This window comes from Eulemur rufifrons, chromosome 30 (genome assembly GCF_041146395.1).
Source record: "Eulemur rufifrons isolate Redbay chromosome 30, OSU_ERuf_1, whole genome shotgun sequence".
Taxonomy (NCBI): Eukaryota; Metazoa; Chordata; class Mammalia; order Primates; family Lemuridae; genus Eulemur; species Eulemur rufifrons.
This window is the reverse complement of record NC_091012.1, coordinates 75,518,953-75,545,981: the sequence shown is the minus strand read 5'-3', so window position 1 is coordinate 75,545,981 and position 27,029 is coordinate 75,518,953. Positions and strand designations below refer to the sequence as shown.

Below are 27,029 nucleotides of genomic sequence, written 5' to 3'. Positions count from 1 at the left end.
AAATACAGAAAAATTTAAATATTACTGCTTTTATTCTATTCAGTGGTAGATAAACGTAAACAAATATGCAACTCTGATGAAAAACATTATTTACAAAATTCCATAAAATAAACTTTAAAATGTATTTAACTTATTACATATCAGTTCTAATCTCAATTTCAAAAACAATACAGGTCATCATTTCAATTATACATTATAACTAAACAGAATTGATCATAAACATTGTTACCTTACCCAAATATATTTCCAGTAAAACAAACATGCAGCCAGAATAGTTGTTCAGTGTCACAACCTTGAAGAAATTAATATTTTTAAAAAACAAATTTGACCAGCTCTTTGGCAAGTAAACACAGACATAGTATCATATTCAAAGGTGGAACAAATACACAGAAGTGGAATTGCATGAACTCTGGAAAACTAGTTTATGGGCTCCTAAATTAGAAAATATATTTATTATTATTTTTATTCACTTGATCATTGTTATTCAAAACTATGTATTGGGTGCCTTTTTCTTGCAAACTGTATACACTATTTATGATGTTCAGGGTAAATAATTACATTTTCTTCACACAAATTCAGTTATTCAAGAGAAGGTGGTGAATTCTCTTCCAGATAAATACCATGGCTATGTATACATGATACTAAAACACCTGTAGGCAAAGTACAATTTGTCATCATACAGGGAGATATATTATTAACATGACAGTTATTTGACTTTATAAAGATACCGACTTTAATACTACAGATTGATATTATAATAGTTTCATTTTAGATAGAAAAAAGAGTTTGATATGCTATATAAATTTATCATTATCTGAATCTAGAGTAATTGATAATATTTAACAACAAAATTCCACACGTGCTACAATATAACTTTACATATATAAATTTTAGTTGTTTATGAGGCTGTGCACACATTTACTTCAAAATGCACATGAATTTTGTAAATGATAAAGAACATACAATTAAGTCTTCTTAGGTGTGAGACTTGAAAGATAAACATGACAAACTCATATCTAGAAATTAATACACCTAATTTTGTGTTTAGAGGACGATTAGAATTAACTTGATGTTTAATTCTAATATAGTGGGATTAAAATGGGTTAGTGTATGTGTAAGTACACATGTTTGCATATATGTGTGCATGTTTATGTTTATAGCAGAAAAAACATAATATAAAGTTCAACTTAAAGACAGCTTGTTCAAAGATTGATTATGCACCTACATTTACAATGTTATTGTTTCCCTTTATACTGTTATGCCTTACTTCCAAACTATAATCATCGTGTATCCCCTACATCATCCTATATATCATCATTCAGTAAAATTCCTGTCGTATTCAGTGCATTCTGAATATGTCCTCATGTGCTTTTTTTTCCTTTTAGTCAAATTATTCGTCTCTAATGTAACTGCAGTACTTCTCATCATAAAGTTTCATTGTTTTCTGAATGATCACAGATCCAATGATATTAAAGTATATATTAAAATAATTAAAATATTTGTTGTCTAAGTACTAGTATAGGTTTTGTTTCTCCTGCATACACACATAAAAAAGATAAATTTGCCTTCAATAATAGTCAACTTCTGCTCAGTTGGTATAACTAAAACAAATCCAAATAAAAGCCCATTAAAACAATTCTCTTTATTTTGCATTAATACCTTACTTAATTTTAATGCCTATGAAAACAAAAAAGAGATAAATAGTTCTCTGTTAGTGCTCTGTATGATGTCAGATTTGTGGTTTTATATGCCTACAACTTTATGGGTTTTATTTATGTTTTCATCAAAAAGCTATGGCATGGATTTACCATAATCATATACACGCACATATACCTAGCACCATAATCTGTATACACACACATACACTTTTATAAATAGCTCAGTGTGGACTATGGATTGATATAAATCATAGGAATATTTATGAGGATAGGCCCAGTTTTCCAATTGGGCAATATGTACAATTTATTATCATTTCTGTTTTTGAGTGGAGATACTACTGAGAACAATTGAAGAAAAACAGTGTAACGTTAAAATTATGAAGATTTAAAATACAAGAGGGTTCATAATAGTCACTTTAAAAGTTTTGCTTTGTATTTTGTAGCTTTAATTTTAAAAAAGAATAAACAAGGCTTTGTGTGAATATATTAGAATGAACATTATAGAGGATTTTTCAACTGGAATACGTATAGAAGATCCTAACACTTGGTTGTATTTGATGTAATTTCAGTGCATACAGTGTGTGTAACCTGTTTTAAGTTAAATACCTATAAATAAAGTTGTTTCTTCATTGCAATACCACATCTTCTGATATTTTTTGAAGTGCTTGTTGTCAGCAGGGACTACCAATTTCATTAACATCATTAAGAATCCTAAAATATTTTTGGTGCAATAACATCTTACATTCTTTATGGTGTAACTCATTATCTGTGTTGTGTTAACCAGAACTTCACATATTGGCATTCTTATTCACCAGCATTGTGAAGTAACTGATCTTTTTCAATTAACTGAAAGCAATGAAGTAGGTTGAAGTAAATAATATTTACTAAAGTTCAATTTTGTGCATTTTATTGTACTCAAATTCTTTGAATATTGGTAATATGGTATAATTTATTAGCCATTGTATTTGATAAAACATGCTAGATAATGGAGATTACCATTAATTCAAACAAGATTAGTTAAATATTTCTCAAACTCCAACTGTAAGGCAATGTGGAGTATGTCAGTGGTTAGGGTGAAGGTTGGGACATAGTGGGACAGGGATGCGGATTCAGGACAACTGAGGTTCTTCCCCAGTTGCTATTAGTGTAAAAAGCCCCCTGCCTACTCAGTCAAAATATAACTATGTTAAAATAAATTTTCATTTTTTTTTTCTGTGCAGAAAATCCCTGAGTATATCAGGTTTTGAAAAAAGTAAAAGCAAAAGCACATCAAAGTGACAAAATACAAAACTTTGGTTTTTATTATAATAATTAGGAGTGTCTGTGTGTGTGTGTGTGTGTGTGTGTGTGTGTGTGTGTTTGAATATCACTAGTAAATCACTTCACAAGTATGTATTGGGTACAAGCACACATGTACCTAACCCATTTCAGGAAGTATCTTAAAATCAGCAACACTTTTCTCAGTCACATCCAAGCAAAACTAAATCCTTTTGACAATACCTCTAAAATACTTCTGACATTGGTCCCTTTGCCACTTCTTTTTTTCAGGTCCTCATCATAAATTACCTGTTTCACTACTAACAGGTTGTCTTACTTCCTACTTTCATCTGTCCAATTTTCTACCCTGTACCCAGAATATTCTTTCTGAAACACAATCTAGATCAAGTGAAGCCTATGACAAAAGCTTCTAAGTCTTTCCCCATTGTATGTAGAATAAAGCTCCAATTACTGTATTTTTCAAAGGACTTTGCAATCTTAATCAGGTCTATGTGTTCATCCTATCTCCTACCACTCCATGCACCCCATGTTGTTGTCACTTTGTCTGCTACCTCCTGTTCCCTGACCATGCCATGCACTTTGATGTCTCCATAATTCTGCACAATTTGCCAGAACTACATTGAGTACTTGCTTTGGTTAAGGTACTGCTGTGGGGACAATAAAAATAACTAAGCTGTGGTCAGTGAAGTAGAAGTGTAACTGTGGCTATAAGACAAGAACACAAATAATTTTAATACCAGAGACAATATGACAAAAAATGAAGGAATGCTACCTGTGATTTTATCAAAAGTGAAAGAAGGCTGGATGGTATCCTTTCCTTTGATACCTTTCCAATTTCCTTTTTTTTCCTTTTTTTTTATTTCAGCTTATTATGGGGGTACAAAACTTCAGATTATATATATTGCCCATGCCCCCCCATCCCCCTGAGTCTGAGCTTCAAGCGTGTCCATTCCCCAGACAGTGCACATCGCACTCATCACGTAGGTATACACCCATCCCCTCCCCCCACCCCCATCCCCCTAAGTCAGAACTTCAGAACTTCAAGCTTTTCCAATTTCTTAGCATCAATCTTACATAATTTTTGTAAAATTAAAACCCCTCAAATAAATGTCTTGATCATATAACTTGTAAACACTAGTTTCTGGAAACTATTCCCAGAAAATTTGTTACATTACTTTTCTTCATTAATTTTAGAAAGATTTTTAAATAGTTATTTCAGATATTTTGATGTTTGTTACATTTCCTGTTCATGAGGTGTACTCAAAATAAAAAGTGTCAAAGGAAAAACTTACCCATTTGTTTATCTGGATATATGAAGGGGTGAGAGAACCACATACTGCTTTTAAGCATTTTAGCAGAAGAAGCATGTTAGTGTGGGATTTCTTCAAAGAAAAGTATTGTCAGAATACTATATGGCAAGAAAAGGTGTTTTTGTCCTCAATAGAGGAACATTTTCCGTGGTGAATCATCACAAATAAATATTGACAACTCTGGTTAGAATGTGCTTTTATATACATAAATCCTATCACTGAAGTACTGAGATGAAATGGTCACCCCAAATAGAAATCATTTTGTCCCTTTCCCTCCAATGCTGAAAATCAAAGTTATCAATTTTGAGAAAACAGGAACAGATGGAGAAAATCATGGAATATCAAATGTACATAATATCCAAATTATAACATGATAAATTTATTCTGAAAAGTCAGAAACCACATATTACTACTTGAAACTGAGAATGTGTGTGTGTGTATATATATATATATATAGTTTTTATATAAATTATATTTATATATATCATTTATGCCAATATCATTCTTGGCATAAATATTGAAAGCAAATATACCACCTGCTTCCTAGAAATAGAAACAATGAAAATAAACCACCTAGTTCTTAAATTAGCCCTTTTTTCTTTTGTCCTTATTATGACAGAAGGAGTCTTTTTAAATTATATGCAGGAACTATCCTGGGAGTTGATGTTTTGTTTTGGTTAGTTTCTCTTTTATATCTTTGCTAGACAGTCTTATATTAGGATGCTGGAACACCAACTTTAGTATAAAACATTTACATGGCACCCGGTGTTTTACAAAAATTCATCACTTATTTCACCTTTTTGTAAAGGGAATGAACACCATCATGAGTAGAAAAATAATATTTTTTAGCTCAGTTATAGTTATTGAGAATTTTCCAACCATCCCACATAAAGTCAAAGCAGCTATTAAGATTATTAGAGTTAATATCAGTGGCTATTTTTTCAGTGCATATCCCTTGAGAATAGAGAGCCATTATAAAGGGGTAATAAAGTGGAAGATTAAATATAAAGACAAGGTTAAGGGCTCCATAGCATGAAAAACATAGCAAGAGCAGCACATTGCCACATATCTAGCAAACAAACTTTCCCTTTATATTTGTGCAGTGTTTTATAGTTTTTGGAAGTGCTTTCATCAGGATAGTGGGAGGATTATTATTCCTAAAACACATCCCTCTTATTCTTTTTTAATCTGATAGGACTAGAAAGTATTTTTACCCTGATTGATTTCTTAGAAACAATTCTATCTAAAGTGAGTGTAACTCAAAAAGTGCCATAACTGTATACCAAATCTGCATTAACTCTATTCCTACCTCAACTGTCTTTGTGCTTGTATGTGAAATTTCATAGTCCATTTTTGGTTTCATGGAGAAAAATACCATATCCCTTCTGGTATGAAATCCCAAGAGAAAACTCTGAAAATAGACTTGTCCACATACCCTGTCTTCCTTAGGTTACTGTGGTATATGAAATGTGTTAGAACCCCAGGTTGGCTACCACATATGGGCATGGAAAATATTGGACATACCAACAAATAGAGCCTTGTTTTCTTATCAATAAAATAAAAATGCTGTAGGTCAGGCCTCCTTATTCTCTGGGCAACCTTTGTGACCCCATGTTCACACAGGAACATGTACTTTGTCTCTTATCTAATCTCTGTTGTTTTTTTTTTTTTTTATATTGGAACACATTTTATTTTTTTTTATTTTTTTTTATTTCATCTTATTGTTATGGGGGATACAGAATTGCAGGTTACATACGTTGCCCATGTACCACCTTTCCCCCCAAGTCAGAGCTCCAGGCGTGTCCGTTCCTCAGGTAGTGCGTGTTGCACCCATCATGTAGGTATATGTCCCTCCCCCCCACCTCCCCTTCCCGAGTCAGCACCTTCAAGTGTTACCATTCCCCAAACGGTGCACAATGCACTCATTGTGTAGGCATACCCCCATCCCCTCCCCCACCCCCACCTCAGTCTGATATCCGATTGGTGTCGTTCCTAGATGTGCATTTAGGTGATGTTCAGGGAAACCAATTTTCTGGTGAGTACATGTGATGCTTGTTTTTCCATTCTTGGGATACTTCACTTAATATAATGGGTTCCAACTCTCTCCAGGAGAACCATAGAGATGTCGTATCTTCATTATTCCTTATAGCTGAGTAATATTCCATGGTATACATATACCACAGCTTACTAATCCAATCATGTATTGATGGGCATTTGGGTTGTTTCCACATCTTTGCGATTGTGAATTGTGCTGCTATAAACATTTGGGTACATGTGTCTTTGTTACAGAATGACCTTTTTTCCTTTGGGTATATGCCCAGTAATGGGATTGCTGGGTCAAATGGCAGGTCTACTTGAATCTGTTTAAGATACCTCCATAATGCTTTCCACAGGGGCACTGCTGGTGGGACTGCAAACTAATCTCTGTTAATCCAACAGAAGAAAAAGCTTTGCTCACCAAACACTTTCTGGATAAGGTGACCCCTTTTATCCTGGAAAACCCTTATAAAACTTTTTTATGAATCTTTCCTAGCAATCAATATCACTCTCTGAATATAATTCAGTCAAATCATCTGAACATTCTCATTCCCTGAGCCGTGATCATTGTAGTCATCACACCATAGATATGCACTGTGTGGAGAGTAAAGTTTATTTACCCATATCACCTGCTATTCTGAAAATACATTTTTCACATTGAGAGAAGTGTAGTTTGTATAGCTAACTGAAGCATTAAGGTGGTTGAGTCTTGGGAAAAAGAAGTGAGACAGGGAGAGGGTCTAGTGCTGAAAACATCAAAAGCCTAACAGGAAAAAAGAAATAGTAGGATCCAAAAAGTTAAAACCATGGATTCTAACATTTCCTCAGTTCCGTCAACCTTTATCTTTCTTAGTTTGCCTCTCCCTGGTAATGCCTAGTATTGACCCTTGTAGAAGTGATCGTTCCTGAAGGTTCACATATTCATTCCCCAAAATATCACCCCTTCTCGCTTCTCTGGCAGAAACATCAAATAGTCATATGTAGTCCTCCTGAGGTTTCCCCTTGCCCAAAGAAATATAACAGTACAGAAATATCTCTATATAGATTCCAATTCCATACAGATTTATATAACACTAATAGTACATGTAATACATATTACATTACATATTAAATATATGTATACATTTTATAAGTGTATTATATATATTATACTACATATTACGCATATTTATATGTAATGCATATATTATATTACATATTATATAATATATGTAATATGTGAATGTAATTATATGCATGCATATATGTATTTGACATATATAACATTGCATTACATATTACATATATTTATATAATATATACTACATTATATAATATATAGTACTATCTAATATACATTATACATTATAGACATATACATCTGCATATACATATGCATATTGTATATAACATATATGTAACTAAAAGAGAGTTAATAGAGTGAACTTAAATTTAGGTCCAATTTAAATAGAAAAACTAAGATGGTGAAGATTATTGAAGACAAATTTTTGTCTTAGATTTGTAGAAACATTTTACTTGATTTATATTGAGAATGCTCTATAGTCTTCTGGTTATAATATACTGACTGGTCTGATTCTCAGGTCTGTAGTTTTTCCTATAATCTTTACGAGATTTGTTTTACCTTCATCTACTTCTATTTTAGAGATGGAAAGGAACCTTAAAGATCATGCAGTGTCCTAGTCTGCCTCTATTGTTTAACAAATGGTGGAACCAAGACCCAGAGAAAGAAATGACCTTTATTGAGCACCTATTTTATGTCAGGTAGTGTGCTGGTAGGCACCTTACATATGTTAGTTCTTTATCTTAGAGAAGTTGTAAAATGAATAAGTGGCAGAGGAAAGATCTATGACTAAGTCTGATTGACTCTCAAGTTCTCCTTGCACTATACCACATCACAATTCTGGCAGACCTATAGCTCTCAAATCTCCTGATTTGAAGTCCATAGGCCCTTCACTTTTAGCACATTCCTATTAAATTTCTCTGCTAGTCTATAAATCAACACCCAGTTCAATTAGATTTTCCAAGCCCTCTTTGCACCTTCCTAGACTAATTCTCTTCCATTTAAGCTCAGGCAGATAATCTTGTATATGATTCTTTTTTTAATTATTTTTTATTTCAGCATATTATGTGGGTACAGATGTTTAGGTTACGTATATTGCCTGTGCCCCACCCAAGTCAGAGCTTCAAGAGTGTGCATCCCCTAGACAGTGTGCACCGCACCCATTAGGTGTGAATATACCCATCCCCTCCTCCCCACTCCCATCCGCCCAACACCCGATGTTATCACTATATGTGCATTTAAGTGTTGATCCATTAAAATCAATTTGATGGTGAGTACATGTGGTGCTTGTTTCTCCATTCTTGTGATACTTCACTTAGTAGAATGGGTTCCAGCTCTAAACAGGATAATACAAGAGGTGCTATGTACAACCTTTGTGGAAAGTAACATGGAGATATCTCAAAGAGCTACAAGTAGAACTACCATTTGATCCAGCAATCCCATTACTGAGCATCTACCCAAAAGAATAAAAGACATTCAATAAAAAAGACATCTGCACTCGAATGTTTATAGCAGCACAATTCACAATTGCAAAGATGTGGAAACAATCCAAGTGCCCATCAATACATGAGTGGATTAATAAAATGTAGTATATGTATACCATGGAGTACTACTCAGCTATATGATTCTTTTTTATTAGATTTTCTAAAGTTGGCCAGCACCATGTTCATTTGGGAAGCTATTGCAATTAGCAGATATTTGTCATGGGGCATAATTCCCTATAAATAGGCCAGTTGGAAAAATGCAAATAGCATAGACAAGGACATTTTTCCTCTTCCATCTACCCTCATTCTACTGCCAATATATGAACTTTGGGACAAACTTTGAACATAATGGCTATTCAAAAAGTGTTTAATTGAACTTTCTGCAGAATTTTCTGTTTCGAGCCCCACCTCTTATTTCCATTCTGTCTTTGCAATATTGAAAACATAATATGATTCTACTATCCTGTAGTTTGGTAAACCACAAGATGAGTTTGATAGAAAAGGGTATATATGTGTATCACTAAATTTAAATGTAATTTCTACATCAGTTTATAATAAAAATGAGTATTTTAATACATTCCATATAGTTAACAATTTCTAATTAGTCTCATTAGATACATTGGTAATAACCAGAAATATATATCAAATGTAGATAACCAAATATCTATAAAAGTTATTGAAAGTCACTAATTCAAGTGCAATATGAATTGTCATTTTAGTCATTTAGAATTACTAACTTTTGATTATGTAGCAGAAATTGGAAGAATATTTTGCTTCTGGATTGTGCTTCCTAATTGAACTATTCAATTTATGTGTAGCAATTGAAACATTAATCTTTAATTTTGTCTAATATATACTATACAATACCATACAATACATTTGGTTCCAAGTAAGATTTAGCACTTATTTAGGAAGCTGCATAAACTCATTATGATTGCTTAGGGAACATATATCCAATGCTTGTGCTATATTAAGTTCTGAAAATAAGGAACTTATTTGTAAAAAGAAGGAAAGGAAGGAAGAATTAATTCAAGGAAAATTTTGTAAGTGTCTGCTAGGTGCCAGGCATAATGCTAGACACACTGGACAGCAAGATGTGGTAGGACATGATGGGGCTTTTGAGTCAGATAAAACTTTTCTTCAAATCCAGATTTGTAGGTTTTAGGTACATGGGCTTTATCCTCTTTCACCCTTAGGATCTTCATCTTTCCTGTGATATCAAGATGTCAAATTAACAGGATTGTAAATAAGGATTAAATGAGATAACACATAAAAATGTGCACAGCACAGCATAAAATAGACACTAAATTTAGGTTTTCTTCTACTTTGATGAAGTCATGTAATCTTCTTATAATATTATGAACTAGATATTATTGGTATCATATCCATTTTAAAGATTAAAAAACAAAAAAGCTGGGTCTCAGCTTCAATAATTTGCCCAAGGCCAATTTAAATGCGCAGTTCCCCTGTACCACAGCTGTCTCAGATCAAGAGTCTAGGCAATCCTATTTTATTAACTGCTTAATTAGAATTCACCCACATGGTAGGATGGATGCCTCTTGAACCCCATCATGTGTGTTCTTTACAGAAAGCTGAGTAGAAATATGAGTATTGCTCTGGGAAGTAATGTTAACTTTAAAACCCTTTCAGTTGTGGGTGGATGATTTTTTAAATACAGCTGATGGAAATAAAATTTTGTATTCTAATGATTGTGAAAACTACTGACAAAGCTGACTTAGTTGTAGAATCATAAAATGGAAGATGAAGACTCAGAATGTGAATGATTTGCCTAATGCCATACAGTTAGATTTTAAAAGAATCAAGTGATGAGTGTTAATCTCGTGACTTTCAGTTCAGGATTCATCCACTGCATACACAACCTATATATTATGTGACAACTCTGTGTCCTCAATAACAACTGTATGAAATGACATTGAATAGTATTAAAATTAACAAAAAGTGAAGCTAACAAAAATAAAACTGTTTTGGGAGTCAGATAACTGTTAAGGTTTAGCTTTCCTATCTAATATATCTAGTGTGATCTTGGAAGATGACTCACCCTCTCTGAGATTCATTTTCTTCATGTGTAATATGAAGATATGCTATTCAGAACCTCGGATGAGATGATTTTTCAAAAATTATTTTGAAAAATGAAATATCTATATAAATATAATCGTTATCAATACTATATAACAAAAAAAGCCTTTAAAACTATTCTACAATCAAGTTTCCTCCTTCACAAGACACTGAAAATGATGTGTTCCTGATTACAAATATCACTGCTTTCCCAAAATAATTTGTACTTGTTGGTAATTTATTCTTTTTTAACTATAAAATAGCACGCATTAATTGTAGACAGTTTGAAAAATACAGATAAATAGATAAATAAAATAGAGAAGAAAAATAACCTATACTCCTAACAACTCAATGATAATGTTACTTTAGTGCATATTCTTCCTCTTTTTTATCATGATTTCTTCCTACTTTATTAAATACTCTTCTAAAATGAGATTTTTGATAGCTATACAATATTGCATTATATAGATATTCCATAATATATTTAGTTATCCAATATTGTTGGATGTTTTCATTTTTATACTATTATAATCAATGCTATAATGAACCTTCTTGAACATAAATTTCTTTATTCACTGAACCAATAGCCAACATTATAATTCACAGAGAAACTCTGGAGGCGATTCCATTAAAATCAGTAATAAGCTAAGATCACTATTTGTTTAAAATTGTTTTGGACATTCCATTTAAAATAATAGTACAGGGAAAATAATTATTTAAAAGGGAAATAAAGTGCTATTAATATTTGTTGTTTATGATGATCTTCTACCAAGAAACTCCAAGAAAAACTTCTGGTAGTATAAAGAGGAACAGGTTTTAGAAGTAAACTTTGGCAATGTGTACTAAAAGTCAGTAATTCCACTTCCAGAAATTTATTGTGCAGATAAATAAGAAAAATACATAAAAATGTCTGAACTTTAAATATTTTTATATATCATCCCATCAGTTATCAATTGCTCTAATAGATAATGTCATTATTAAATACTTTTCTGTTTTTATATAATAGCTTCTTTTTGTACAAAAGTAAGTTTTATAGAGAAAGTTTACAAAGTTTAGATTTATATATTTTTCCTATTTATTATATTTTCATGCATAATTGGAAAATAATTCATAATTAATAAAATGTTTTTTAAGACAAATGATATTTTCATTTTTCTTTTTGTTATTTTTTCCTTTGGGTTAACTCTCCACACTTTTTACTCAGTGATATAAAATTACACATCAACCAATTTTCTCAAGATTTGAAACTTTTGTTCCTTAAAAATCTTAATTGTGCCATTTTCTATGTGTTTAACTGTTCCATAATACCATTAAGAAAAGAAAAAAAAGTCTGCCCATTTTATGGTGGCTTTTTCTGTATAATTTCTATGTAAATTAAGCATATTTACTGTTTTATTTGTTCTTAGTCTTCGTACATGTCACTAGTCACTTGTCATTTATAAACTTCAAAATTACCAATTCAGAGAATTCATGTAAAAGTGTCATACAATCTATGATTTCTATGTGCATACAGTATCTGCAAATTGTTGGACCATATTTAAAAACTAAAAAGTTATAATGCAGTTGACCCATATGTTGAATATTATGATAGAGGTGACATTTTTAGCTTACAAATCGATCTAGAAGTTGACACTGACTTACTACAAATGTGTGGAGATAACTTTAAATCTTATGTTAATAAAATGCAGTATATTGAAATATTTGTTTTCTGTGCTGGACATGAGCAGTTAAACTATCTAATAAATAATTATATTTTCAAAATTATCCAGCATTTTCTCATTTTTAAAAAGTTTAAAGAGGACCTCACACTCCTCCACTATTAAGAATAAGGCAAACAATCTGAATCATCAGTGGCTCAGTATATTAACCACTTTGATAAAAGTAACCTTTTATATGATCAATGTCTAGACCAGTGATTCACAAAACTGGCCGTGCAGTAAAATTGTATGTGGAGGTCAGAATCTATCCCATGAGATTCTAACAGCGTATGTCTGAGTTGAAGCCTAGCTATCTTTATTTTCTATCAGCTTTTCAGAGGATTTGGGTGGGTAAAGAGGGATGATAAATGTTGAAAACAAACATATAGACATTAGTTGAGTCTTCATCCACAGATTTGAATCATTGCTCCCTAATAAAGTTATATTCACTAGACAGGATTTCAAAGGCAGACACAATGCTCTTATTAGCTTTGTATCCCCAATAAACAGCATAGTTTTCAGCACATAGGCCCTCAAGAAAAGTAATTAATTATTTAATTAAATGTAGTCATATGAACTCATTAAGTCAATGAAGAGTCATGCCATTGGTTAAATTCATATATAGTGACAAAAAAAGTGAAATTTCTATTTAAATATTAAACACAAAACTACTTTTGGAACAAACACTAAGGTTCCTCTTTTATTCTTTTTTCTAAGAAGGATAAGTCCTTGAGGAAAATCAAGAATAATTTTGCTAGAAAGGCATTTTCACCAATAATGTGCTAATGGACACACTGTTCTTTGCTCAAGGTATAAACTTTAGGTAACTCTGCTAACTCAATAACACACAGAAAATGTATAGTATATAATTCTATCTTTAAAATAAAATAAAATAATATGGGATGTGGAAGTCTAAAAATCATGTGTACTACCTCACTATTTACACTAGTATAATTTTTAAACCTGAGTAACCTATCTTTGGTTTCCCTACAGATATCACCGTGATAAGATTTCACTTTATGTGAAGCAATAAAAATAATAACAGTTATGTTTCAATTGTGGGGCCTTCTTAGTTTCCAGTAAAGGCTACCTATGGCAGGAAGAGAAGAAATATACATTCCATTTATATGCCCAGAAAATATATCTTGCTATTTGAACTTGGTCATTTGCACATGCAGTGAAATGTGGCTATAAGAAGCTACAATTGTCATCCAAATATTTAAGTAAGTTTATAATTCTTCATACAGATATTCACAAAAGGACTATTTTCTCAAACTTTAGATATACACCATTTTATGTCTTAAAATAAGTTACATCCTAAAATTGGCACTTACAAACTTCACACAGAACATTACAAGATGATCTGCAAGTATAGAAAAATGTTCAAGAAGAAAAGTTTGGAAAGATCACATTTACCAGTATCATTGTCTAGTTTGTAAAGTTCAACAGTGTCAAATACACATTTTGTTTTCTGTGAAAGTATCTGACCTTTGTTTAAAATGTCAGTCTCACCTTATTCCCTAAATAAAAATTATAATTGGTTCAATTAATGATATATAAAGCAGGTTGGCTAGCTTTTTTTACAACATACATCATTATGAGATAAAATTCAAAAAGGTTTATCAAAATAGTTCAATATTAACCTCAGATGACTACTACTAATTTGTAACTTATTTTAGGAAATCTAAAAACAGAACAAAAGCTGGCATCATTTGGAAGATTTTGAAACTATAATTTGGTTCAGAAATTTAAAATTATCTAAACTATCTGAATTTCAAGCACAACTTTTTATAATTTTATAACTTTTAAGGATATTTATTTGGAAGTAAAATCACAAAATGCCAAAGGTACTATGAAGCTGATCCAATCTGGTAAGTATTAGGTCCTTTCTTTATTGTTACAACATATGCCTGGCCATTTTAATAATTATATTCAGTTAAATCTACTTCCATCTATTCCCCTATTATTTATACAAAAAAATGCTCCATCATTTTAAAGAAGGTATTTAGTGAGCATACTTATTGGTCCCTTCAAATACATTTTGTATAAGATATCACATTTTTTATGTTTTATGTATGCCATATGCCATAAAACAGTGGTGAACTAGCACCTCTTGTATTATCCTGGATGGAGCTAGAGCCCATTCTTCAAAGTGAAGTATCACAAGAATGGAAAAACAAGCACCACATATACTCACCATCAAATTGGTACTAACTGATCAACACTTATGTGCACACATGGAAGTAATATTCATCAGGGACTGGGCAGGTGGGAAGTGGGTGAAAGGGATGGATAAATTCACACCTAATGGATGTGGAGAGCACTGTCTGGGGGATGGGCATGCTTGTAGCTCTGGCTTGGGCAATACAAAAACAACATATGTATACAAAATGTTTGTACCCCCATAATATTCTGAAATTTACAAATTAAAAAAAATTAAAAAAGATACCACATTTTTGTTCTTTTTGTCAAAATATTAAAAATGTAAACATGGCCATTTTATATATCTGCAATTGTCATTCAACACAGCATATGGACAGAAAAATGATGCAAAACTGAATAATATAAAAATAATTCCACAGTATCTTACAGGGCTAGGACTAGGTTAAGTAAGCAAGGCACCTAGAGCACAAAATTAAGAGGCATTCACTTTCAAGGTAATGAAAATATCCTAATAAAGAAGGCTCCTGTCTCACTGTGGTCCTGGCCCTAGTACATTGAAGCATACAGGTACAAAATTAACTATTTTTATTGCATCACTTAAATAATTTTAATATTCTCAGAGAAAATGCTCATACTTGACCTAACAAAGTGAGAATAAAGAGGATATATAATGAACGCACTTGGCACAAAGTATACCACTATATTCTTGTGTACCAAGCACTAAAATATAGATGCACATAAAAGTAGAAAGAATTTTCTCAAAAATAATCACTTATTTTTATAAAAATTAAACCCCTGTATGCCATGGATCATTAAAGTGGAAATTCAATATCCTAAAGATGAACAGAGAGCCTAAACAATTTGAATAAATAAAAACAATTTGTGCCAAAAAGTATAGAATCAAAAAAGATATTTAGGTTATTAAATAAGAAATGTCTGTTTTTTTGCCATTCTTCTGTCTTCTTTTGAAAAATTTCTGTTCATGTCCTTTGCCCACTTTTTGATAGTGTTGTTTGATTTTGTTCTTGCTGATCTTCCTGAGTTCTAAATAGGTTCTAGTTATCAGTCCTTTATCGGATGTGTAGCATGTGAAAATTTTTTCCCATTCTGTAGGTTGTCTATTTGCTCTCATGACAGTTTCTTTGGCTGTGCAAAAGCTTTTTAATTTAATCAGGTCCCATTTATTTATTTTTGTTGTTGCTGTGATTGCCTTTGGGGTCTTCTTCATAAATTCTTTGCCTAGGCCAATGTCTATAAGAGTCTTTCCCACATTTTCTTCTAGAATTTTAATAGTCACACCTAAGGTTTAAGTCTGTTATCCACCATGATTTGATTTTTGTGTGAGGTGAAAGGTGTGGGTCCTGTGTGACATGTGGTCGAGTGTTGTCTTGCAAGAGTATTGGCCTGTCTCTCTTGACCAATCTCAGCTGCTTAATCACAAACATCCTCATCATTTTGTTCAACTGGTTGCAATAGACATCCACTGTAATTGATTGACCAGGTTTCATGAAGCTGTAGTGGATGATACCACCGCTGGACCACCAAACAGACACCACTAGCTTTTTTGATGAATATTCAGTTTGGGACTGTATTTTGGCACTTCCTCTGTATCCAAACATTGTACCAAATGCTTGTGATTGTCAAAAAGAATCCATTTTTCATCACATGTAACAATGTGGTATATAAATTGTTGTCCTTTATGTCATGACAGCAAAGAAAGGCAAGCTTCGAGATGATTTCTTTGCTGATGCTCTTTTAATTCATGCAGAACCCATCTATTCAGCTTCTTTACCTTGCTGATTTGTTTTAAATGGTCTAATATTGTTAGAATAGTAACATCAAACCTAGCTGCTAAGGATGATACGGATTCACTTCCACTATAGCTCATTTCAAGATTAAAATCACTAGAACAGAACTCAAACAATTGATATACTCTGTGTTCATTAGCTACATCCTTCCCAAACACTTCATTGGTCTTTTGAGCTGTCTGTGCTGCATTCATTGGTTCCAGGACAGAATTCATATTAAAAAGTAACTTGATTTATCCATGGTTTCACAAAAATTGCTCTAAAAAATTTTTGAAAGATAATCAAGAGCCACAACATGAATTTGAAAGACTGAGGATGCACCTTCACAATAAAAAAAAAAGAATTGTCAAAGTCAGAGATATCAACTCTCAAACTTAGTACTTAAAGAAATCAGACATTTCATACTTAATAACCTAATCAATCAGACTTAAATTCCATTGTTTAAAAATTACAAGTGCATTTTTATAATCTCAGGCATCATTATAACATTATAGTCATTAGAAATGTTATAATTACAGAGGAGGAACAGGACTTACAGTTGAAATGAAAAAAAAGCCCACATATATAAAAATGCAGCTTACTAGATGCACCCCTAAATGTATGCAGAAAGTGGAAGGGGCATTATAGACTATGTAATAGCAAGCAGACTTGGAAATAGGATTCATGAGAGATTAGTCAAATCTACTGCTACCAACTTCAGTAATTTTTCCAAAACACTGACTTGCCTCCTCAATTCATATCATTTAATTCACCTTCATTTTACCAGTAATAATTGCAAAAGACATACATAAACATACATGTGTACACACGAACATATACACACTTGATGCCAAATAACCTGGTATTTAGACACATCCCGAAGACTTACTTAAATTTTTCCATTTTCTTTAACTGTAGGATCCTAATATAGCCATAATTTGATATTTTTCTTATCCCTGACAAGTTGTTGAGAACAAACACTTTCTAACTCAAGCAAATGACAGATTCCAGAGTCACATCAGCAGTTTCTCTCTTCCTTAATGGGATTTCTAAAACTCCATTAATTTGATATGACATATTTTTAAAGCTCATTTTGGTTTATACAAATATTGATTTTATATTTATTTCTGAAATTTGCAAACACATAGGCACTTTTGCATGTCCACTCAGTATCAAATAATGAAACTAGCGAAGTCAGCATAATTAAGCTTATCTCTAGGGGTTATTTTTAAGTAATTAATTGAATGTATACATAGAAAACCTATTATGGATACCCAAAGATTCTAGACCTATTAAAATGGAGAGTCTAATCAGTTGATTATTCACAAGGCTAAAAAGGAAGTAGTTTCAATTAACTAGGGTATGGAGATACATAACAATAATTTCCATATTAGTACATTTGATAACTCAGTAATTCATGTTTATTTCCCTGCCAGTTTGTTGAGTTCTATGGATATTTGATGATTTAAAAGTAATTAGTTATTTTTGCCTTGTGGGATCCATAGACAGTTGCCCACGTGTACCAGATAGTATGTAAAGACTGAAAAGAGTGACACAAGATTTTCTGTTTATTGACCTCTCTGGGGTTCAGTTTCCTTATCTATAAAAAAACTAATGCCGTATTAGTTTTTTTAACTAACTTAGCAGCTTAAAACTACTCATTTATTATCTCACAATTTTGTAAAACAGAAGTCCAGAAAAGTTTGGCTGTGTTATTTGCTTAGACCAAACACAAGTTGTCAGCTATGTTGGCTTTTATCTGAAGTCTCTGGGAAAGTATCTGCTTCCAAGCTCATTCAGATTATTGGCAAAATTTAGTTCCTGAACTGAGGTCCCCTTTTTCTTGCTGACTGTCAGCCAGGGGCCACTCTTAGTTTCTAGAGGTAACTCACAGGTCCTTGGTCCATGTCTCCCTTCATCTCAGCAATAGAGTCACCTCCTGAATGTTGAATCCCTCTCACACTTGCAATCTCTCTGACATCCTCTTCTGCTACCAGCCAGATACAAATACTTCTTTTAAAGGGCTCATGTAATTACATAAGGCCTATCCAAATAGTCTCCTTTTTTGATAATCTCTAAGTCTACTGATTAGTAACTTAATTGCATCTGCAAAATTCCTTTTGCCATTTAATGCAGCATAACCACAGGCATCTCATCATAGTCATAGTCTCAGAGATTTGGATCAATATTGGGGGAAGGGGAGCATTTTAGGGTTCTGCCACTCACAAAGGGATTGGATAAAAATGATCTATTTGGTTCTAAATATTCTGATTTTAACCAAACTGGTCTCTGGAAGTAAAGGGGATGCTGGTAATTCATTACATGTACCATTAATTTTTCAGGAGCTTTCCATTTTATTTCTGTCTCAGGTGATGAAAGAAAAAACAAAATATACCATTTTATGTTCTCTGGCTAGGTTAATGAGAGATTTAGTCCAACAGATAACTCTACCAGAGGTAGGAACACTACATTAGTAATGAACAGAAATTTCAGGCCTACCCGAAAGATAAGGCTGCCTATTCACAAATAAATAATAGTCTGTGAAATAATTATTCCATATAGGAAAAAGAGAAAAGGAGAAGCACCCCATTTGTGTTAATCATGGTGTTAGTCACATTCCCCTATGGGTTTCATAATATTGTGCCACATGTTTCTATATCCTCAGCATATATCATATAGTAGGTTGGGGGGGGAATGATGTTTCATCAGTGAGATGCTAAACTTCTTGCTGTCTCTAAGCATCCAGATTTTTTTTATGTACTATAGAAACATGAAATATAATTTTCAAATGCTTTGTAGTATTACCTAGGCAGAGTATAGAATCATGTGTTTTGCAATATGGTTTGAGATACTTGATTGCATGTAAAATATGAGTTTCTCTGGTAACACTGTTTAACCAAAATTACATAAAATTGTATTACATGAACATATTTTATCATGGATTTTGAAGAGTTCGTTTCATTTTATGAAACTCTAATGCTATTTTAAAAAATCTGCTTGATTTTTTTCTTGCTGATTTTCCTGATTTCTAGATAGATTCTAGTTATCAGCCCTTTATCAGATGTGTAACATGCAAATATTTTCTCCCATTCTGTAGGTTTTCTCTTCACTCTAGTGATAGTTTCATTGGCTGTGCAGAAGCTTTTTAATTTGAGCAGGTCCCATTTATTTATTTTTGTTGTTGTTGTGATTGCCTTTGGGGTCTTCCTCATGAATTCTTTAGGCCAATATATTTATGATTTGTTTCTATAATTCTTATAGTTTCATGCCTTAGGTTTAAGTCTGTTATCTACCATGAGTTGATTTTTGTGAGAGGTGAAAGGTGTGGATCCTGCTTCAGTCTTCTACATGTGGCTATCCAATTTTCACAGCACCATTTATTGAATAAGGGTTCTTTTCCCCAGTGTATGTTTTTGTCTGTTTTGTCAAAGATCAGATGGCTACATGAGGATGGTTTTATATCTGGGTTCTCAGTTCTGTTCCTTTGGTCTACGTCTCTGTTCTTATGCAAGCACTATGCTGTTTTAGTTACTCTAGCCTTGTAGTATACCTTGAAGTCTGGTAAATTGATGCCTCCCAATTTGTTCTTTTTGCTTAAGATTGCTTTTGCTATATAGGGTCTTCTCTAGTTCCATACAAAGTGTAGAATTATTTTTTTTTACCTCTGTGAACAATGATGTTGGCATTTTAATAGGGATTGCACTGAATCTGTAGATCACTTTGGGTAGTATAGATATTTTAACAAGGTTGATTCTCCCAATCCTTGAACATGGCATGGTTTTTCACCTGTTTTTGTCCTTTGCTGTTTCTTTCCTCAGTGCTTCCTAATTCTCATTGTAGAGGTCTTTTACCTAATTAGTTAAATATATTCCTAGGTATTTTATTTTCTTTGTTGCTATTGTGAAGGGTACTGAGTCTTTGATTTGGTTCTCAGTTTGACTGTTGTTGGTATATAGGAATGCTACTAATTTCTATATGTTGATTTTGTCACTTGAGATTTTGCTGAATTTGTTTATCAGTTCCAGTGGTTTTATGGTAGAATCTTTGGGATTTTCTAGATATAAGATCATATCATCAACCCTATCAAAAAGAGGGCAAAGGACATGAATGGAAACTTTTCAAAAGAAGATAGACTAATGGCCTACAAACATGAAAAAATGCTCAACATCCTTAATCATCAGGGAAATGCAAATCAAAACCATAATGAGATATCACTTAACTCCAGTTAGAATGGCCTTTATCAAAAAGTCCCAAAACAATAAATATTGGTGTGGATGTGGTGAGATAGGAATACTCATACACTGCTGGTGGGACTACAAACTGGTACAACCTCTGTGGAAAGTAATATGGAGATACCTCAAAGAGCTACAAGTAGAACTACCATTTGATTCAGCAATCCCATCACTGGGCATCTATCCAAAGGAAAAAAAAAGACATTCAATAAAAAAGACATCTGCACTCGAATGTTTATAGCAGCACAATTCACAATTGCAAAGATGTGGAAACAACCCAAGTGTCCATCCATACATGAGTGGATTAATAAAATGTAAATGAATACCATGGAGTTCTACTCAGCCACAAAAAACAATGGGGATCTAGCACCTCTTATATTATCCTGAATAGAGCTGGACCCCATTCTTCTAAATGAAGTATCACAAGGATAGAAAATCAAGTGCCACATGTACTCGCCATCAAATTCGTATTAACTGATCAACACTTATGTGCACATTTAGTGGTGATGTTCATCAGGTGTCGGGCAAGTAGGGGAGAGGGGATGGGTATATTCACACCTAATGGGTGCGGTGTGCACCGTCTAGGGGATGGACATGCTTGAAGCTCTGACTCGGGTGGGGCAAAGGCAATATATGTACCCCTGTAATATGCTGAAATAAAAAAATAAATTTAAAAAATATTTTAAAAATGTATTAGTATTTACTAATTTCTTTTCTACTGGTATATTTATTTTCAATGGCTTTTGCTAAGTCTTCCTGTCATTTTCATTTAGTGTATTTTGTTTAAATATGGTAGATAATAAGTTAAAATAAATTAGTGTATTATTATCAGAAACTAATTTTACATACTTTTGTAATTTGACCACTGTAATTATAATATTTATTTATCAAGAAAATAGAAAGATAAAAATCACTACTAAAATAATGAAATTAAATGTTATAATAATTTTAAGGAAGTGACTATAATTTTCATATGGTGATTTTTTAATCATTAATTTTAGGTAGTAATATCTGTACCAGTTCTGTAAATAATGTCAGACCATAACTAGTGTGCAAAATGATTTGGAAAATGCAATACATTTTTGGAATTATTTCACTTAGCAATGTGAAACTTTTATATCTTCTGATCAAATCATTTAGAAATTGTCAGTGATTAAAATCAACATTCTCAAAATAACCTCAAGATATTTATTGCACTTTGCAATTTTCATATCCCCATTGGTTGTTTGGAAACTTTCTAGAGAGAAATCTACCCCACAGAAAGAATAGTGGAAATTTTTTGTCTGAACTTGTATATTCTTTTGAATTAAAAATTACTTGGGTTGTTATGGAACATTCAAAAACAACTATTGAGGATCTATCATATACCAAATAATGTGCCAGGTGCTTGAAATACAAAAAAGTATAAATTATGGTCCCTTTGGGTGAGTTGCCAACCTGGTAAACAATTATAAAGTGTCAGATCCATTAGTTTAGTTGATTTTTTTCTTTTATATATAGAAACTTTAAAAATGATTTTATGCATTTTAATATCCAGTTAATGATGCTAATTATTTTGAAAACTTATATAGCTGAGTTTGATAGCAAGGGGAGAGGGCAAGGATATTTGGAGGCCACAACTGTTATGAATAAAGTTCTAAAGCTAAGCCATGGGTTAAAATTTCATAAAATAAAGCTAAATGACATGATAAAACAAATTACATAAAAACTCTGGAAATTCCATTGAAATATGCTAAAATTATGATCAAACAAATTATCATTTTAATGAAATAATTTGTAAAAATAAACATAGTTGAGGATAAACAATTAGAATTTAGGAATCCTAATATGTATATGTGCATTTATAAATAAATTTATGTTCCACTGGTAAAGTATCAAACATATTCAAATATTGTTTCTCTCCGATCATGGCATGTTATGTTATGCAAATAACTATCCGAATTCAAATTGCAGCCGTCTATTGTTTATATTCGCTAAAGAATTTTTTTTTGTTCTCCTAAAAAGAGTTTCTTCACTACTAATAGTTAACATCATAGATTTCAGGAAAGTAATAAAATATATACAATTAGGCCAATGAAATTTCTTTTAATCTTGGTTTCCTGCAACTTGTTCTTTCAATTATCATCGAAGTTCTTTTCAGTAAAGTAAATACCTTGATATAAATTTCTGTGATTAGTATATTAAAAAGCATCCTTGAATTAAGTATAGGAAGTTATCTTATAGTTTCTAATTTAACATCTTAAAAATTATGTGAATTATTTACAGGTAGGAGTCCAAAAGCATGACAGTCATATAATTAAGATACATTCTTTTATATGAAGAAAGAAAGTTAATTTGGGATACCTACATATGTCTCACTTTTGTTAAAATATGTTGGTGTGTTTATTTCATTTTATTTCATTCATAGAAATTTAATCATAAACTTAATGGGTTTCTGATATCACTGAATTAGTACTAAAAAATAGCAATAACTGTTGGTGGCAAACATGGGTCTCCATCTTTATATCCACTAATGTCCCAAGTTCTGTTGATTCTAACTTCAAAATAGCTCATGTGTTTCCATTACCAGTAGTACCACATTAATTCAGGCCCCAGTTTTCTTATTTTTGTTTTTTGTAAATTTTTTTGTATGGAAGTAAAATATACACTTGCATAACCTTTCACCTTAACCTTTAAAATGATTTCCTAAATTGTTTCCCTGGCTCTGAGATGTCTCCTCTTCAGCCTATCCAACCAATTGGTATCAGAATCTTCCTATATTTTAATAATGTCATCCTTTTCTCCAAACTTCTTATCATTTATTGAAGAGGGTCCAAACTTCCTTGTCTTGTGACTAAGATCCTCCATGATCTGCCTTCTAGTTGAAATTTCCAACTCTATTCTCAAAATTACCATCTGTTCTATAACACAAAACCTAACTAATAGATGTAGTCTATAGAGTATGTTCAACCTAGAGACAAATTAAAATTAAAATTACTTACCAAGTTTTTCCTATAGAAGTAAAGATTTTAGAATTTGATTTTAGGATTGCAACAGATAATTAATTAATTTCCATAGATTTAGGGAGTACAAATGTTTTTTTGTTACATGGATGAATTGTATAATGGTAAAGTCTGGGCTTTTAGTGTACCTGTCTCCCGAATAGTGTACCTTGTACCCAGTAGGTAATTTTTCATCCTTCTCACCACTTCTATCCTTCCCCTTCTGAGTCTCCAGTGTCTGTCACTCTACCACAACTAATTTGTAGTGAAAAATTTTAAGACATTTATAGGTAATCTTCAAGCTGTATGATGCAATAACAATTTGAGGCAGCACATTCATTTCATAATAGTATTACATATTAAAAAAATCTTGGCACATTGCACAACCAAGGAGATAAATCATATAATTTAAACTTATGGGAATCTCTTTTATAAAATGTGTATATTTAATATATATATGTTGTGTGGTAATTTTATAAAATTTCCCATTACAATTATTAAATACATTAATCTGGCAAAGGAGTATAATTAGTGAAATAATATTCTGTCTATAAAACACAATATATTTTCTAGAATTCTTGAAGTTCATGTATTATCGTCAGCAAACCTACAAACTTTCTTTAGTTCACCGTGTGAATCACGTAGACACCTGAGCTCCTCATCCAGTTAACTCTAGTGAGTTAAAGACCTATCAGTTCATTTTTGTTGTAGATTATTAAATTCAAAATTATAGTTTGCCTTGGTGTCATACTTTTATTGTTAGATTTTTTTCATTATTCTTTGATGTATTAGCACAATAGGAACATAAAAATCAGATAAAATGTTTGTTCCTAAACTTATCTTGTGTGGAGAAGGAGGTATCTTGTGTGGAGGAGGTATCTTGTGAATATTATTGAGCATAGAACCTTGGCTCAGAGACCTGGTCTTTCAATAAGGAGAGTCACCATTAATGTCTGGAGTTAAATGTTTGGCAGAGAGTTGGCTTGAAATATTTAATTAATTAATTCTTAGATATATTTGAAGCTAAATTTGTTGATACATTCATAATTGTTAATCAGAGTTAGTCACTTCTCTGCTCCGTTTTTTTTTTCTATTTACTTACCTTTTATTCAATTGCTTTTGTTGTGATATATTGTTACCACATTTTAGTCAGCTTTTTGGTCTTCTCAAGGAAATTACTAGTTAGTAAATAATCACTCTTAAGTTTCCTTATAATTGTGTGTGTGTTTGTGCATGTGTGTGCCTGAGGAGTTGGAGCGGAGTTAAGGGATGTGTCATTTGTTATTATTCTTCTAATGATTACTGTTGCTTAAAATCTCAATGTGCATGGCGCCACACTTGCCCTTAATTTGGAGGATTGTATACAAAAGAGAGTATTGTATTTAGTGCCTATTAAGATTGGTTTTAGTTCTCTGCCACTAAGAGCACTGTGAATTTGGTCAAGTCTTTTAATCTCCTAGACTGAGTTTTCTTTCTTGAGGATAAAAGTGTTTTTTAATACTTATTGTAACTTTTCACTCTGTTGTTTTGATCTTGAAGAGATCAAGTATAAAAGTGTTTTTGCATTTACTCTGTGATAGCACAAGCAGAATGCCATATGTAGTTAACTGAAATTCTGTTTCAAATGTTTGCCTTAAGCATAATTTTTACAACACAGTGTGTATGTTCTAATCTTTCAGGAATACTATAAGTTTATTAGCACCTAAATATTGGAAGATAAGAAGAGGATGACATCTAGATAGTGATAGATAATTATGATCAAGATGTAGTTGATCAAGCGACATTTCACTGGGTCTGAAATCTGTTTGAAGAATATTGCTATGGTGATATTTAGTGCAAAAAATGCTTGCTCACATTTTGTACTAATGGTGGATTTTCCACTTTTAATCAAGGAAAGTTCTCAATTACCTAAGGGAATTTTTTGCTTTATAAAACCTCCTGGTAAATCAAACTGATTTTTATGGATCCATGTATGCAATTTTCTTTTTAAAATTTACCATGGGCACATGACAAATGCATCTTCAGACAATCTCTGGTGTTCTAGTTCTCTCTCTTTTAAAATGCCATGAAGAATTCTAATCCACAGAATAGAATTCAAGACAATATAAATGGAAGCGAAATGCATGTACCAGCAGTACTTCCCACTGGGACAGCCTACATAGGCTATCACCCACAGGAGGGGATACATTCCCTGCAGGGAGATGGAAAAAAAAATGAAAGCGATAAAATTAGGGAATACAAAGGAACAGATTACTGTTTAATTCAGTAGGGTGTCTGTGATTCACCATTGCTCAGGTGCAGATGAAAACTACTCAGGTCAGAACCAAGTGGTTTCAGTAAGAGACAGCACTGCAAATAATGAGCTGTTCTCTGGTGAGTCAATCACTACCAACTGCCTGTTTAAAATGTCAGAGCTGTCAAGGTCAGTTGGTGTTCAGCTGATGGCAGCACTGACCTACTGTCACACACATGGTCTATAAATTAAATTTTAAGACTCAAAAAAGAATTATCTTTGTTTCTAGAGACAATATTTGAATCGATAATGTTTTGGGCACTGCAGTAAGAGTGATGTGAGTTGATTCAAGTTTACAAGGCTGAGACAATTGTCCATTAAAGCAATTACATTAACACGTCAGATTGGTAGAAATCAACATTAAGGCAGAGTCAGAATATTTGCATATTTTTTTCTCTGTTCTTACGTCCTCACCAAAGCTTTTGGAAATTGTTGTATTCAATGCACTTTACACTCCACAACCAGGACATAAAGAGTGAGATCCTGAGAAAAAGGGAGCCCTATCAGGAAGAGAAAGAAACAAGCATTAGAAAGAAAAAGAATGAAGTTTGAATGTGATAGAAATTACTTGTAAGCATTAGAGGAACAAAGTATGATTGCTCTGAAAGAACTTGATACCCATTCCTTGTTACTTGCTTAAATTAACTTTCAGGTACTTTTCAAATAGATAACTGATGGGAATTCAGCATGTTGAAAATTTGCTTAGTTACACATTCAACAAGCCTGACGGACTGTTTTGATTATTTTTGCCCTTTAAGTAGTAAGTGTAGATTAACACTAATTAAAAGCTTTTCAACTGAATAATCCATGTGCATCACCTTCCAAAATTTAGCTTAAGGGGCCTACATTGACAAAAATACATTTTATTCCCTTCACTTAATTTCATTAGTGGGACTTTTATTTGACTTTGCAGGAACATTTAGATTTTCCTCCAGAGCATGTTGCAGCACAGAATGATTAGCAGAGCATTTGA

At 32.4% G+C, this 27,029-nt stretch overlaps 1 protein-coding gene across 2 annotated transcripts in view; it reads left to right on the top strand.

Moving 5' to 3' along the window:
• The window catches only part of PCDH11X (protocadherin 11 X-linked), a 765,380-nt gene that overhangs the window by 39,970 nt on the left and 698,381 nt on the right, over positions 1 to 27,029 (top strand). The gene's annotated exons all lie outside the window — the stretch shown is intronic.